Raw genomic sequence first — 15,689 nt, forward strand, 5'->3', positions numbered from 1 at the left:
AGGGGCTTTAGGGTGCTCAGCCCCACAAATGGGGAATGGACTTGGACTTGGTTCCTACAAAAAACAGTGTTTTGCATGTTCCAAAGTTATATCCTAGAGCATGTGAATTGTAGTGTCAATTTTTTTTCTATAATTTTTTTGACAAAATTTGGGTGTTGTACCGAAGTTTACTTTAAATTCAGTAGATCCATACATACATACATATATATATATATATATATATATATATATATATATATATATATATATATATATATATATATATATATATATATATAAATATATATAGAGGGAGAGAGAGAGATAAAGGACAGCTTCAAACCTCAGGACTCAATCCAGTGCTTTATAATCCATGATCAAACCTCTAGATGTTGCCTGCTTCTGAAATACTGAAGATGTTTGCCTGACATTCATCAGCTTGATCCTCAGAACACCTGAATAGGCCTCATTTAACACCGGTGCCTAACATATGGAAAAACAAAAACTCTGAATCACTGGTTGCTGAGCTGTTACTGGATGTATATTTGAACCACACTCAATGCCAGTGAGGGTAGAAACAGGACATGCTAAATCTGTGTAAGTTGAAAGACTCTTCTGCCCTTTGGTAAACAGTCTTACATGTGAGCAAAACGTAGATAATTTTATGTGCTGATATAGTTTTTTTGAGATGGGCTGCCTCCCCAGTTACAGATAAGGAGATCTGGCCCCACCTACCTCTTCTGCCAGACTTGAAGGACGCTGACTGACCTTTCCTTGAGTTGGCTTGCTATGCAGGTTACAGTTCTGTAATATGTATATATATATATATATATATATATATATATATATATATATATATATATATGTGTGTGTGTGTATATATGTATGCACACACAAACACATATATATTTGTGTGCACGTGTGTGTTTGTGTGTGTGTATGTATATACGAGAAGCACAGTTGTTCAAAATAGTGTTAAAAATATGTGTCTCGCATTAATGCAACTCATTTGAGCATAAAGCAGTTTTTATTTATTGTCATTTTAATGATTTTTATCCTGTGTTATGCAAAGTTGTCCTTTGTAATACAAGTTCACAGTTCTGGGTGCAATAAACAAGCTGAACAATTTGTAATTCACACATATGCTGACTTCACATTAGCTTTCTGGTTTTATGACTTGCATAACTATTTTCTTATCATGTGAAAGCTGTCTTGTGATGACAAGTATGACTAACTTTTCTATTTTTATGTTTGCACAGTGCTGTTCACTGGTTTAGAAGAGATATACAGATCTGTCTTCCTTATTATGTGAGTTCATAATACTGCCATTTGTCTAGTGTATATAACATCTTTATTTCTTGATGTTTAATAGACTTATTTGGAACACTTAGTCATTGTTCATACATAAGTAGTATGTAGTTTTTTGCCTTTATTAATTTCATAATTTCTTTGTGAACATTGCCAACACATGCAGGAAAGTTCTAACATATTTCTCTTGACTGAATTATTTTTTTTGTAGTTATGCATAGCTCTTTTCCTAGTGTGTTAATATGTAGTTTTGTATCTTTTTATTTAAATGATCTGCCTGCAAACCCAGGCACCACCATAGACAGAAATTGGACTATTACGGTTAAAGGGTACATAACAGACAATCTATTCCCTAAACTGAGAGTCATCCCTCAACTAGGGAGCATTTCCACTTACAGGTTAATATGCAATCTAACAGAAGGTCAGACATAGTTGCTTTCTTTTTAGTGAGGTATTCAGTACTGAGCCAGGACTGCATGAGTGGTTTAAGCTATGATCTCTTACACTACAAGATGGTACAAGGATAGATCTAGTTGTACAAGAGAGGCATCTTAATATGTTGAGTGGTTGGTGCTAATCCATTCCTTCTAATTCTTGCCTATTTTTTATGCATGTGTGAATGTACTGTTATTTTTCCCCATATTTGCAACACAGATGTTTACCATCAGCTGTCCTAATGTCTAAATCAAGTAAACAATGTTTTTCCTGCTTAGTCAGTTGTGTAAATGCAACTGACCTTAGTGAGTAGATTATTCAACCCCGTTCAATGAGATAACAGGCGTATATTGTATAAACAGTTGTTCCAAAGCCTGGCTAAGTCATCTAATATTTTTCCACCAAGACATTTCTACTAGCATTTGCTTCTTATTGCATTTAACTCTGGTGTCTAAAGACTGTGGCTAGAATGTACCAGCAAAGGTTAGACTAAGCACTGCTCTTATGCATCCTGCCACTATGATCTTACCATTGGTTGGTTAACTAATGTGATGCCCTCAGTAATTTTGCATCAGCCACCTCTGGGGATATTTGCCCTTCTCATTCTATAAATATTATTTTGCCTGTGATGTTTGCTATTCGGACAATAAAATGTTATGATGCATACCTTTCAATGTGCAAACATTGAAAATAGGAACAAAGGCCCTTGAAAAACTAAGTACATCCAGCCAAAAATCTGGATATTTATTACATAAAATTTCAATAGTAAATAGCACATAACTCTTCCTGTTTCAGTGACATGTGGGATGTTACTCAAAAACATGTTGAAAAACAGTGACAAAATGATGGAAAAATATAAGGACAATATCAACAAGACAGTATAAAATCTGAAAACTTTAATGAACTGTATTCTGAAAAGGGAGATATAAGATATGTGACCTCTTTCTTCGAATTATTGGTGTCACTAGTATATTGGTCATGCAGTGCAGTTTTCTGTGTAATAGACAGCTTCAAAAAGTCATGTGTGATGATCGGGATGCAGAAAATTATTTTAATGAGTAACTCAAGTCTGGGAATAGGAATGTTCCTTCAAAACAGGGATAGTTGGGAAATCTGTTATGATGAGTAATTTTTCTTCTCTCCAAGTATTCTCTGCTCTTACTGTTTCTTATGCATTATATAACCAACAATGCAAACAAGATCCTAAAGCCTTGAGAAGATACATATTCTAAGCTTTTTGCTGGCTTTAGGCACTCACATTGTCTTTTCTTTGGAGTGGGCATTTCTGCCTTTGTGATCCCTTGAAACCTCAAAGGTCCCATTATCGTTTATAGAACTATGCAGTTATTTTGATACACTAATGTACAAGACAGGAAAGAGACTGGTCATGAGTGGCATTTTTTCCATCATGATGTTGAGATTCAAAGACAATTGCAGGTTTAATTCTAGGGGATCCAGTATGTGCAACCTTGGGATGAGATGGCTGGCACGCCTTGCTGCTTTGCCATGGATGGTCTGCACCACTCTACCCATGGCTTTTGTAATGTGACTAAAGCTTTTGCTGCCCACTTAGAGCCTTTTTTATGCAGAGCACAGCTACTGGATATTCCAAACTAGTAAAGTCTTATTCAGAACATATTATGTGACTCTACTCAATGTCAGGAATCTTAACAAAAAATGTCCGAACTTCAGGCCTTCCTGCAACTCGAATACATACATATATGAGTACATGGTTTCAAAGCAATGCAAAAACTTACTCTATTCCTGAGTTTAGTGCCTGTCATTTCTTCATTCCCACTGGCAATTATAGGGGTGTATCAGTATTTGTGAAGAATACCATCACCTCTTGAATGATTCCTCTAGACCCCAAATTTGAACTCTTAGGTGCTCTAATTAACCAATGCAAACTTAATTACCATTTCATAGCTAATTATGGATCACCCTCTATGTCCCCCAATTGATCATGATAGATATCTTAATGCTTTAGCTGACTCTCCATTACTATCAACACCTTTATACTGGAGGATTTAAATTATCTGTGATAAAACTGGCTAATGTGACCACCTGCACTTCCTTGACATTATAAATGCTAACTCCCTTTTCAAGCCGTTAACTACTCTGCTAAGGAAACTAATCATATCCTCACAAATATGTCTCTTTTTGCATGTCACCATGTCTGTCATCTCCCCTTATTAAATTAGACCATACATTTGTGACAATTTCCTTTAAAAAACAGTGGTACTTCCTTTGCAAATACCTCTGACTTTAGGGGGCTTCTCAAAAGCAAACCTTGTATAACTACTAGATGATCTAATAACATCCCACTATAATCCTCCTCTGAAACCAAAACACTGATAGCGTCTCCATCTATACCATAACTTTAACTCACACTTAAAAAGTTGTGTATTCACATTAAATCTACTGAGAAATTTAAAATTTAATTATTATGGTGGATTACTTATATAAACAAACTACATAGAAAGAGGAAGAAATTATTTGGGAATACCTGCATAAATAAACTACACAACAAGAAGGAAAAGTTATTTAATACTTATAAGATTTCCATTGTATCCACTCTAAGAAACTAGCAAAGAGCTTAAAGGTGCCATTAGGAAACTCGAAGTTGAGTATAAATTTAAAATAGACACTGAAACCAAACATAGCCATAAATCTTTCCTTAACTGTTTCAGGAATGTAAGAAGTAACACCCAGAAATGTTCAGAGCTTCCCCACAACAGTGCTGCCCACACTGACCCAAAGGAAATAGCTAATAGCCTGGCTTACACATTCAGTGCTAATTTTACTTCATCTGCAGTTATCATACAACTATAACTGTTCCAGAGTTTACATAGTCCAACCTGCTCACAACAATCACTATACAGTCCAAATCATCTCAGCCCTCTGCAAAGCTAAGAACACCACATCCATGTGCCCAGCTAACATAGTAGGTTGCATAAAACTCAGACCCAGATATGGCCTCCTTAACTTCATCAGTTTCACTTAGAGGTCACTGGAGTGGCTGAGCAGTCAGTACTACTTCAGTAGTCCTAGCCAAGGCCTCTGACAGTACTCCCAATATAGAGGTTATTGACAGACTTCTAAATTTAAATATAAACCCATATGATGTGTGGTGCATAGCTAACTAGTTTTCTGATAGAATACAGGTAATTAGAATCACAGATGCAACTTCAGTAAAAAAAATTTATGGTATACTACATTGTTCAGTATTGGACCCTGTCCTATTTAGCTTCTGTTTCTAAGGTATTCAAGCCTATCCCTAGCCTATGATTATCTAAGTTTCTGGATGTCTTGCTCTTTCACAGCACACAGCAACTCCAACATGGGAAAGTATATGTCAATAATTAGTGTAAGGGCAATGGTCTCAAATGTAATGCAGGAAAAAGTAGTTGTTTGTTTTGGCAATCAAAGCATTTTTACATCTTTTTAGACCCTTAACCCCTCTAAACAGACACTGCAATAACATATCATGGCACATTTCTTGATAACACCTTAATTTTTGACTCTCATGTCTCCATAGTAGTTCAGAAATCCTTTTATCTTGTCCAACCAATATCCTTTTATCTGACCCAATTAATATCTCAAGGGATCTCCCTGTAGATCCAAAGAATTGTTAATTTTACTTTACTCATCTCTCATCAGACGCATTATTGAATATTATGTCTCTTCTGGTGTGTACTTGATTAACATATCACTTAACTTGATGGGCCTCAGGGATTCCTAACTAAAAAAATCAGTGATCATAAGGCCCCCTCCATTATCTGGACAGATTGGCAGCCCTCTCAATATGCTTGGCCTTTTGCTGAAGCTTACATTGTGATCTGTGGCTAGCCTTTCAAGTTTTGAAAAACTGGATTCTCCTTGACCTACTGTTCCTTTGCAAAATGGTTGATAAAATACCTGCTCAAAGGCCCTAAATCTTCAATATCAGATTTATAAGACATGTTGGTGTGATAGATTCATACCCCTATATATATTCACCTCTTGAACAAACATCTGCTCATGTCATGAAGAGTAATAATTTTTGCAATCTTCAAGATATACCTTGATAATTGAATGGGTAGCCATAAAATCTGTCAAAGACCAAATCAGTCAAAAAACACACAAAAAGCTGGATCTCCAAGCTGAAACTACTCGCAGGAGTGGTGTCTGAAATCTTTTACTGGTGCTTCCTGGTACCTCAGCTCACAAGCCTTCAAGGGAATGATTTTTACACCAAATGAATGTTTTTTCACTGATTTAGCCATAAAATCTCCCTTGATCTATCTTGTGTTGCCTTCCACAAAACTGTAAGAAACTTTTGATTATTAGTTTTTGGTTGGGCTTCTATTGATTTACAGACTCAAAAACCTATGATTCTGTTGCTTTTAACTTCTGTGAATGGAAGCTCCTGGGCTTTCTGCTGTCCTGTTATGGATACTTATATGGCACTAACCACCTAACAATTACATTCTAATTCCCTGATATATTCTGATGTGTACATGAAATGTTAAAACTTATTGGGCCCACCTACCTGTTTCATTATCAGTGCATTTGGTTTAACTGTTCATTCTATCATCCAACTGTAGGGCTCAGACTTATGCACATTGACATTACCACTGTCAGCAATAACAACTTTGCTAAAGTACACATATTGGCTTGCCCCCATGAACTTGACTTAATAAATGTAATTCAAATCAGACTCCCCGCCCATGTTATGACCATTGATTTACCAGAGTTTTCATTGGCACTGATGTAGTTTCATGCTCAGTGAGGAATGATGATGCTAGTAAGGAAGCATCACCAATGCATCCTGATCTGTAATTCTCATATGATCTATATGGTCCTTGGAGACAGCTGATGGACACACAAAACAAATTAGTTTCTATTGGCATCACTCTTCACCATCCTAGTCCAGCAGATTGAAACAGCTCATGTGTGAGACATATCCTTGGAGGAGCAGAAACATCTTCATCACGCTGGGCAGTTTATGTACCCAAATAGTTTGGCTACATGGACCTGAAGTTCCCCCAAATCTTGTCTAACTTGTTTCTGCTTCAGTCAGTTGCCAGCTCTGTTGGCATAAATAAAATAAAGCACTAACTATGATCCATGTGGCCTGATCTAAGCTAATGATTTAGGTATCTTTGCAGCTGACATGGGGAGGTGAGGAATGAGGTATGGCTTACTGGTCTTGGGGTATGATACTTGCTTTGGGTGTTAGAGGTCCCATGTTCATATCTCCATCAAGCCCAGTGTTTGGAGTGTGGATTGGCATAATGGTTAAGTTGTTTACCTCTCAGACAAGAGGAACAAGGTTTGATTCATATATTTAAAATGGTCCACAAGGGCAACTAGCCAAGTACTTATCTACGAATTTATAAAATTATGTGTTTAAGCTTGCATAACTCTCCTTGAGAGAGAGAGAGAGAGAATAGGAAATATGCCAAGCACATTTATTGCAATAGAATCCCTGGTGGAGGCTGAGAAACATGCAAAGGTGCTTTCTATAAGGGGACAGCCGCAATTAATTACATATGTGCAAAGGTGTGTACGTGCATAATGAAAGCCCATTGTATGCCAACACCTTGGAAATGCTGAACATGTGCAGATGAAGCTGGGCCTAAATAAAAATCCCTGATCCTCAGATGGATGATGGCACCACTCCTGTCTCCTTCAAGGGAACAAATGGGCCTCAGGATTTTTACCTCTGGAGGAATAAATGGACTTAGGAGTACAAAGGAGGTTTGATGGCTTGAGGATGAGCAGAGCAAAAGAAAAAAAAATGGCCTTGTCAGTTAATACCTAATAAGGCAACAAGTAGCCATTCACTCCAGCAGTTTTTTGTGAATAACAGATATGTCAGAATCTGGAACCTCAAGTCCTCTTCATCAGTCATTAGTCATTTTGCTTTGATGATAATGCAAGTGACAGCTATCTCCTTCATAAGCTTCTCCACTCTTGATAAATGTAGACCTTGGTAGATTTTGAATATTCAGATTGGACTTCTACTGGTTTAGTCCTGGAAAGGTCCGCAGTACTTGTTAACTTGTGAACAATTTAAATATACTGCAGTACAAATGCTGTGTAATCACTCATAAAAAATAGGAAGTTGACTTTGTCATGTCAGGAGATGTGATTATACAGAGAAACAGGAGAAACAATCTAATCTCCAAGGCATCGACATTCTATTTGATTTCTCTGTAACTTCATTGTACCACACAATGCACTATGCATTTAAAGGTACACACAGACACACACACACACACATATATATATATATATATATATATATATATATATATATATATATATATATATATATATATATATATGTGTGTGTGTGTGGATTATATATATATATATATATATATATATATATGTGTGTGTGTGTGTGTGTGTGTGTGTGTAGATATATATATGGATTTGTATCACTTCACTGAAAGACCATTTCAATGGCACTCATTTCACTGAGACCAAATCACCTAAGGTTCATTTCACTGAAACTTCATTTCACCGAAAACTCATTTCACTGACAAGTAGTACTGTAAGGCAAGTCAAAGGTATATGTCCTTTTCCCCACTGTGGTGTGATCCTGGTGTTAGTATATATAGTTAAGGGGGGGCATAGCACCCCATTTAATTTTGTTTTCTGTTGTCTGGTTTTGTTTTACATTATTTGGTAAAACCCAACTAGGTGGGAGGCTATGCCCCCACACCCCTACTAACTATATATACTAACACCAGGATCACACCACAGTGGGGAAAAGGACATATACCTTTGACTTGCCTTAGAGTACTACTTGTTAGTGAAATGAGTTTTAGGTGAAATGAACTTTAGGTGATTTGTTCTCAGTGGGTGCCAGTGAAATGGTCTTTCAGTGAAGTGATAGGAATCCATGCACACACACACACACACATGCACATCTATCTATCTATCTATCTATCTATCTATCTATCTATCTATCTATCTATCTATCTATCTATATGCGTGTGTGTGTGTGTGTGTGTGTGTGTGTGTGTGTGTGTGTGTGTGTGTGTGTGTGGTAGCATACATTAAGTTACAGTTATTACTGTAAGTTAAGCTGAAAATTATACTAAGTATGACATAGACTGTTTACATCAGAATGATTTTTTTTTACATATTCTAGAATACATTTTTAATAAATGAATCTTTTCAGTTCTTAGGATATTTTTAATTCCTGGAAGAGCCCATATATCTATCTAAATTGTTCAGTTATCTTGTCTAAAAAATTTAACAGAACTACTTAAATTAGACATCCGGTCTTCATTTTGGGAAAGTTCTTGTTACACAGTAGCTCTGGCTAGAGATACAGCTTCAGGAGTCACTCTTTCTCTCTGCTGATCTTGAAAATTACATTTTTCAGTTTCCATTTTTGTGACAGGACTGGTTGTGACAAGTTTATGTTTGTCTTCTTCCTGGAACTTTGATTTTGATGCTTTTTTTGTATAAATGTCAGAAATGTATTCTATACAACTTGTCTCCCAGCAAGCTGCGCACTTTCTTAGTTTTGCTGCTTTACCAGCATCTTATTTATTTATTTATTTATATTTGTTGACCGGGAGTGTCCGATTGGACGTAGGTCCATTTTCAGTGGAGGCCCGGGGAGAAAAGTTCCACAGTTAAAATAAACAGACAGTAGTTACATTGGATTTCATAGCAATTAACAATTTACATAGCAATTACTTACAACATATTTACAGATGAAGAACATAGTACATCAGTAGACAACTAGAATTTTTATCTGTGAAGTGCATAACAGACATTAACAAATGTTACAAGAAGAAGAAGTTCCTGCTGTATAATAAGTACTGGCTTATGAGTATCTGAGCTTGCTATAATTAAGGTAGTTAGTGGAGTGGAAAGAAAGGTAGTGGTTAGATGGGGTGGGTGATATTAGAGTGGGAGTTGCAAGGGCATAGCCAGCATGTTTTTAGATGCGCTTTTAGTAAAGTTTTGAAGTGGGTGCATGATGGTATGGAGGTAATTGTGGGTGGGAGGGAGTTCCATAATTTGGCTATGGTACAAGAAAATAGTGCTTCACCAGCAGAGTTATTGGCTTTAGTGATCTGCAAGTGATTTTTGTTGCTGGATCTTAGTGGTCTGGTGGTGCGATAGGGCTGGAGTAGATTCTGGAGGGATGGGACATTTAGTGGATGTTTTACTAGTTTGTGGGCGAGTGAGAGTTGATACCATTGAAGGAGGTGAGGCAGTTCAAGCCAGCCCAGTTCAGCAAGTGAGAGACAGTGGTGACTACAGTAGGATGCCCCTGTGGCGAATTTGGCGATTTTGTTGTAGCAGGTCTCTAGCTTGTTTAGATCGCATTGCCTTAGGTTGGTATATATTGGAGAGGCATAAAAACATCTTAAGCTTAATCTTGTGGACTTTCTACTGGCTGTTTTTATTCTTATTTTATCTCAAACTTGTAAGTTTGATGGCTTTCTTCATTCTCTGTCATAGTAGTATTTGTGTCTGCAAATTTCATTCCAGTATTTACTTTGCCTTATCTTTATTTTCAGGCAGTATCAATGCAGCACAGCTGATCTAGGCAACCTACTTTTCACCTTTTCATCAGTAGCTGAGATGGTAGAAAAGGAGTTATTGCAGTGGAGTATTTTGTGTGATGACAATCCTCATTTTTTCCATAGACCATTCTGACTAGATTATTCAGTGCTTGGATAGTTCTTTCCACTTGTTCCTTAGATTACATGGACTGATCATTATTATATGAATTCTGAATTAAGTAGAAACCTTCTGAATTCCTGAGGTGCACAAGGTGAACCATTGCTAGATATGAATAATCATGTGTCCTCTGTCTCAAAAATATAGACTTCAATGCACTAACCACACTCATACTTGTTTTACCTGCCAGTCTGATTATTTTGTGAAACTTGGAATAATAATCTATGCACATTATTTATATGGATTCTCTATATTAATAATAATGATAAGAATTACATGTGTTACTGGTAAGTCCTCTCAACGCAGACTCCCTTTATGGGATGGCCTGGCAGCAATGTCTGGTTAAGTGACTTACTCAGAAACTCCAGCTGTAATCAGTTGCATACCGCCTACTCAGAGGTGATCTCTGCCTGACATAAAAGGCCATGTCCAACCCAGAATTGATGGACATGCTCCATCTAAAGAAAACCATATCCCCACGAGCCACACGCTCCAGGGATCTAAACCTCACCACAACAATAAATAGGACGTGTTGGCAGGATAGATTCCTGATCCAGAGACTTCACGTGCACTGGAACAAGATTCCAATCTACATTAGGCAGAGCTCCTCACTGACCCTCTTCAAGAGAAACCTTGATGAGTGGATGGGAAACAGAAAGTTTACCCCAGGGATCATTTCAATGGCTCTGCTGGACAGAAGCACAGGGAACTAATCTAGGGGACGGTGATAGCCAACACATTCCAGCTAGGCTTATAAATGCCTTCACGCAGATAGCCTAGTACCTACCTATGGACAATAAGGCAACTGGAGGCTGTGGAACTCAAACTGTGGAACAAGGACTGTTGTAGGGTGCATTTCTAGCAGCACTGTCTTCTTTTTTTATTCTGCCCACCTCCCCTTAGGACTGAGCCCAATGGCTCTGCTATCTGCACCTCATCATCTCATTTGTTCCATGTAGATGGGCAGTGGTCATTCCTAGGCAAGGTGAGAGCCCTACAGCCCATTTTTTCCTGCCCAGGCATCCCATGAGCTTATCTACTCCTGGTAAGAGTTTGGTAGTAGACAGTGAGACAGATTGCTAGTTCTGTAGAATCACCTACCCTTTCCTCCAATAAAGCATCGCCCTCCTCTATGGAAGCTCTTCTGAGCTCCCATTTATCTTCCCTCTGAAGGGAATTGTGCCAGTGCATGCTGAATTCTCCATGGCTCACTGTGTGACTTGCACAATGCAGCATAGGCTCGATAGACTCTAATTCCATGTGGCAGACAATGAGTGCTCTTGCTATGTATCCCCTTTATGGTGAGGCTGAGCTGCCACTTTCCCTGCAGGATCAGTGAGCCAGCAGTGGAATCTCACTCCTGTCTTCCTCCATCAGCTCCAACAAGAGCATGGGTAGCTATTCGACTCAGGTCACCTGTGACACAGTCTGGGCTTTATCCCTTTATGGCATAGAACTGGCTTAGCAGCATATAGTCTTAAACCTAGAACATGGTTTGCTAGCATCTCTTCCTTGGGATTGTTCTTAGAGTATACATTGCAGATGGCATAACTGTGCACTGCTTTGTCCAGATTAGTTGACATAACTGGTCAAAGCATTATATCTCTTGCTCTTTTCTGCACTTTTCATGTAACCTATCTTAGCCATGTATTCTCTCAAGCATTTTTCTATGTTGCTTAAGAATTATTATTTTGCCAGCTTAGAATATCAAGTCTAGGATACAACTTATTTCTCCCTTGAAAGAGAAATAAGAGTAAATGCCCTTCCTTAATGATTCTGCTCACACCATCTTTTCATTGTAATATCTTTCATAGATGCATTTCTAAGGTAGTATCAGTACAGCTCTAAAATACTTTTATTTTTTTCCTGATGCCATTGGTAACTGTCCCACACTACTTGCATTAACTTGTCATGCTTCACTGGAAAGTATGACCCTCTCAGTATATCTGCTAATCAATGTATCTAATTATAATTTAAAAGTATATATCAACATATGGAACACCACAAATGAATGGTTAAGGAACTAAGATGCTTTCACAATGATCTGTCAAATCTTGACTCCTGTCTAAATGCAATAAGACCAGCTCTTCAAAATCACAAGGGCTCACACCAGATATCATGTGACTAATTCTCTATGAATCAATAAAAAAAGCCACACATCAACCATAACCAGATGTTATGCCCCAGTAATCAAGGAACCTCAATCCTTACCACTGGCACCTGTGGGGAATGTTCACTGGGAGGATAACAGGTATACACACACAGTATCTCCAGATGCAGCTCTCTGCAACAAGTATGATCAAGTACAATTTCCCTTAAGAGCCCATGGGGAACAAGTCAGTCTGGGGCTGGTTTCTCCCTCTTTCTCCAGATCCCCAGTAAGACTCCCCACTGGCACAGCTATAGAGTTGACATCTCAGCTGAGTGCCCAAGCCGAGACCTCCAGCACCCTCACACACACACACACACACACACACACACACACACACACACACACACACACACACACACCTGGGAAAGGCTGGCACATATTTACTAGCTATGACCCCTTCAGTCCAGACTACACCTGGTAAAGACTGGCACAGGTTTACTAGCTATGCCCCCTACTGCCCAGACGATAAGGTAGTTACCACCACCAGGCACTCCTGCCAGCTACCTTAAGGCCCTTACAGGAGTACCCAATATACTGAGTGAAATTAATTTTAATACAAATTATAGTTTGACCAAGAGCAAGACTAATAGGAGTGGCCCACACAGTGTCACCAAATAAATATGCAAATACTCTCAATACTTAAATATCTCTACAAAGATCAACCACAATGATAGGTTTAAATATATTTAATAATAATAAAAGAACAAGAAAATACTAAGTATATAGTCACAGTGACATCACAGTTCAAAATCACAGGAAATATTTAAAATAACATTGAAGGACTGACTCAGACAAATAAAGACAATATCTAAACTAAGCTTCACAATATTCCTGACTGAATCTAAGATAATTATTATTCCCCACTTACTTAATAGAACAAGGCAGATGATATGGTGAAAGTTCCTTCTTGTTTTCAGGCCCGAGACAGAATACAGAATATTCTGTCTCACTAAGAGACTTCTTAAAATAATACCTAAAATATTACTTCTGGAATAGCTTGCAGAATGACATAGCTTCTGGTCATCTAACTTCTAGTTCCCATGCAAACACCCATTGCTAGAAGCTGGCAGGATTTAACACCTTCCTGTAAAAATACACACACAAGGGCTTTTGCTCAGATCTGTGGCAGATGCTGGAAGTCATAAAACAATTTCCTACCTCCACACTTCCAGAGTAGTAATTAGTTCACCCCAAAGACAATACAGAAAGCTTCCTGGTACAGACTTTGTGTCTCTGGCTTCATTGAAACCTGTGACATAGCATCTTTATGGTCTAGCCTGTAAAGTGATTTAATTTCAGATATATTTTAAAGTTTGCTGGACTGAGGTTAATGTTCCAGTTTCCTCTGTTAAAACATATACATTTAAACAGTTACAATAGTACATGTACATTTCTGTTCTCTCCAGTAGGGCACACCATGGATACATTTCAAACACAAGCACTTTACAAAATACCTTTTCAACAGAAACATCTATACAAATCAATTTGATATTCACATGACATACAGTTGTAATACCTTTGTAACATAAGCATCTTGTATAAATTAGTCTGATATTCACAAAATCCCAGCTAGCTGTGCTGTCAGTACCTCCTGTCATCACACCAGATACTACATAGCAGAACTAGGCAAAACACAAAACAGGATAAAGTTAAAACAAGACTTTCATGTAGGGCCCGTCTTCACCTTTATATTCTCATTGCTTACATATACTGAGTGTACACTAACTTGAAGAAATAGGAAAGTTAATTTTAAAGTGACTATCTGCATTCTGCTCTTTCTCCATGTAACTGCAATCCCAGAAATAGAAATAGCCATTTTAGTATGAAGAAATGATCACAGCAACTTTAATGGAATTTAAGGAAATCTGGTATGAGCAAAGGCAAAAAGGCAAAGAGAGATTAGACTTCTGAAGGAGAATCAACAGCCTACAGGTCTGCTACAGGTGCTCATGTGCTAGCAGCTATTACAGGTGCTCATCTGTTAGTAGCTACTATAGGTGCTCATGTGCAAGTAGCTACTGCAGGTGCTCATGCCCTAGTGGCTACTACAGGTGCTTATGTGCTATTAACTACTACAGGTGCTCACATGCTAGTAGCTATTACAAGTGCTCATGTGCTAGTAATGCCTATGGGTGCTCACTAGCTAGTAGCTACTACAAGTGTTCATGTGCTAGTGCTATTACAGGTGCATACATGCTAGTAGAGGTGCCGATGTGTTAGTAGCTACTACAGATACTCACATGCTACTAGCTACCACAGGTACTCAGTAGTAGTTAGCGATAGACTTGTTCACTGCTACTTCCTTGAAAAAGCAAGTGCATGAACATCCTGTCTGGATATCCAGTTTCTACATTGCTCTCCCAACATCCATCCCTATAAAACTGTACTGACCAAAACCCTAACTCTAATCCTAACTCAAGTCCTCACTTCCATGACCTAGAACTCCACTCTCCTGCCTTAACCCTGAAGTCAATGATCACTCCAAAAACCTTTACCCCCCGACTCTAATCCTAAATTTTCTGATCACACTCTAACCCTAAATCTCCCAGTCTGCTCTTGAAACCTAAAACTCCCTTTCCACTTCCTAACTCTAAAATCCCCTTTACACTCCTTAACCATAAAATCCCCCCACCCTAATCCTAAAATGCCCCTCCTACTCCCTAACCATAAAATCCCCCTCCCACTCCCTAACCAAGAAATCCCCCTCCAGCTCCCTAACCATAAAATCTCCCTTCCTTTCCCTAACTATAAAATCCTCCTCCCACTCCCTCCCCACAGCTGCCACACTTTCCTCACTCAAATTGGAAAAATATGTTTGAGTAAGATTCAGCATCTGCTTGCCTGAACTCGTATTTGAGTTTGAGCATGAGCTACAGCCTATACGAGCTACAAGATGCTCACGTCTCTGACATTGACACATTGGTTTTCAAGCACTTGGGGCTCAAGTGCTTATAGTAGAACTACAGCTTACTTGAGAACAACTGGTCTGAAAGGAAATCTGTTAGCTCTTATGTATCACTTGCTTCATCAGTAAACTTCTGGATAAACTGTGGATAAAAAGGCAATCAAAAATTATAAGGCCAGTTACAGTTTATTTCCTTATTTGTGTATTTAT

This window comes from Protopterus annectens, chromosome 3.part0 (genome assembly GCF_019279795.1).
Source record: "Protopterus annectens isolate FY-2018-M chromosome 3.part0, PAN1.0, whole genome shotgun sequence".
NCBI lineage: Eukaryota > Metazoa > Chordata > Ceratodontiformes > Protopteridae > Protopterus > Protopterus annectens.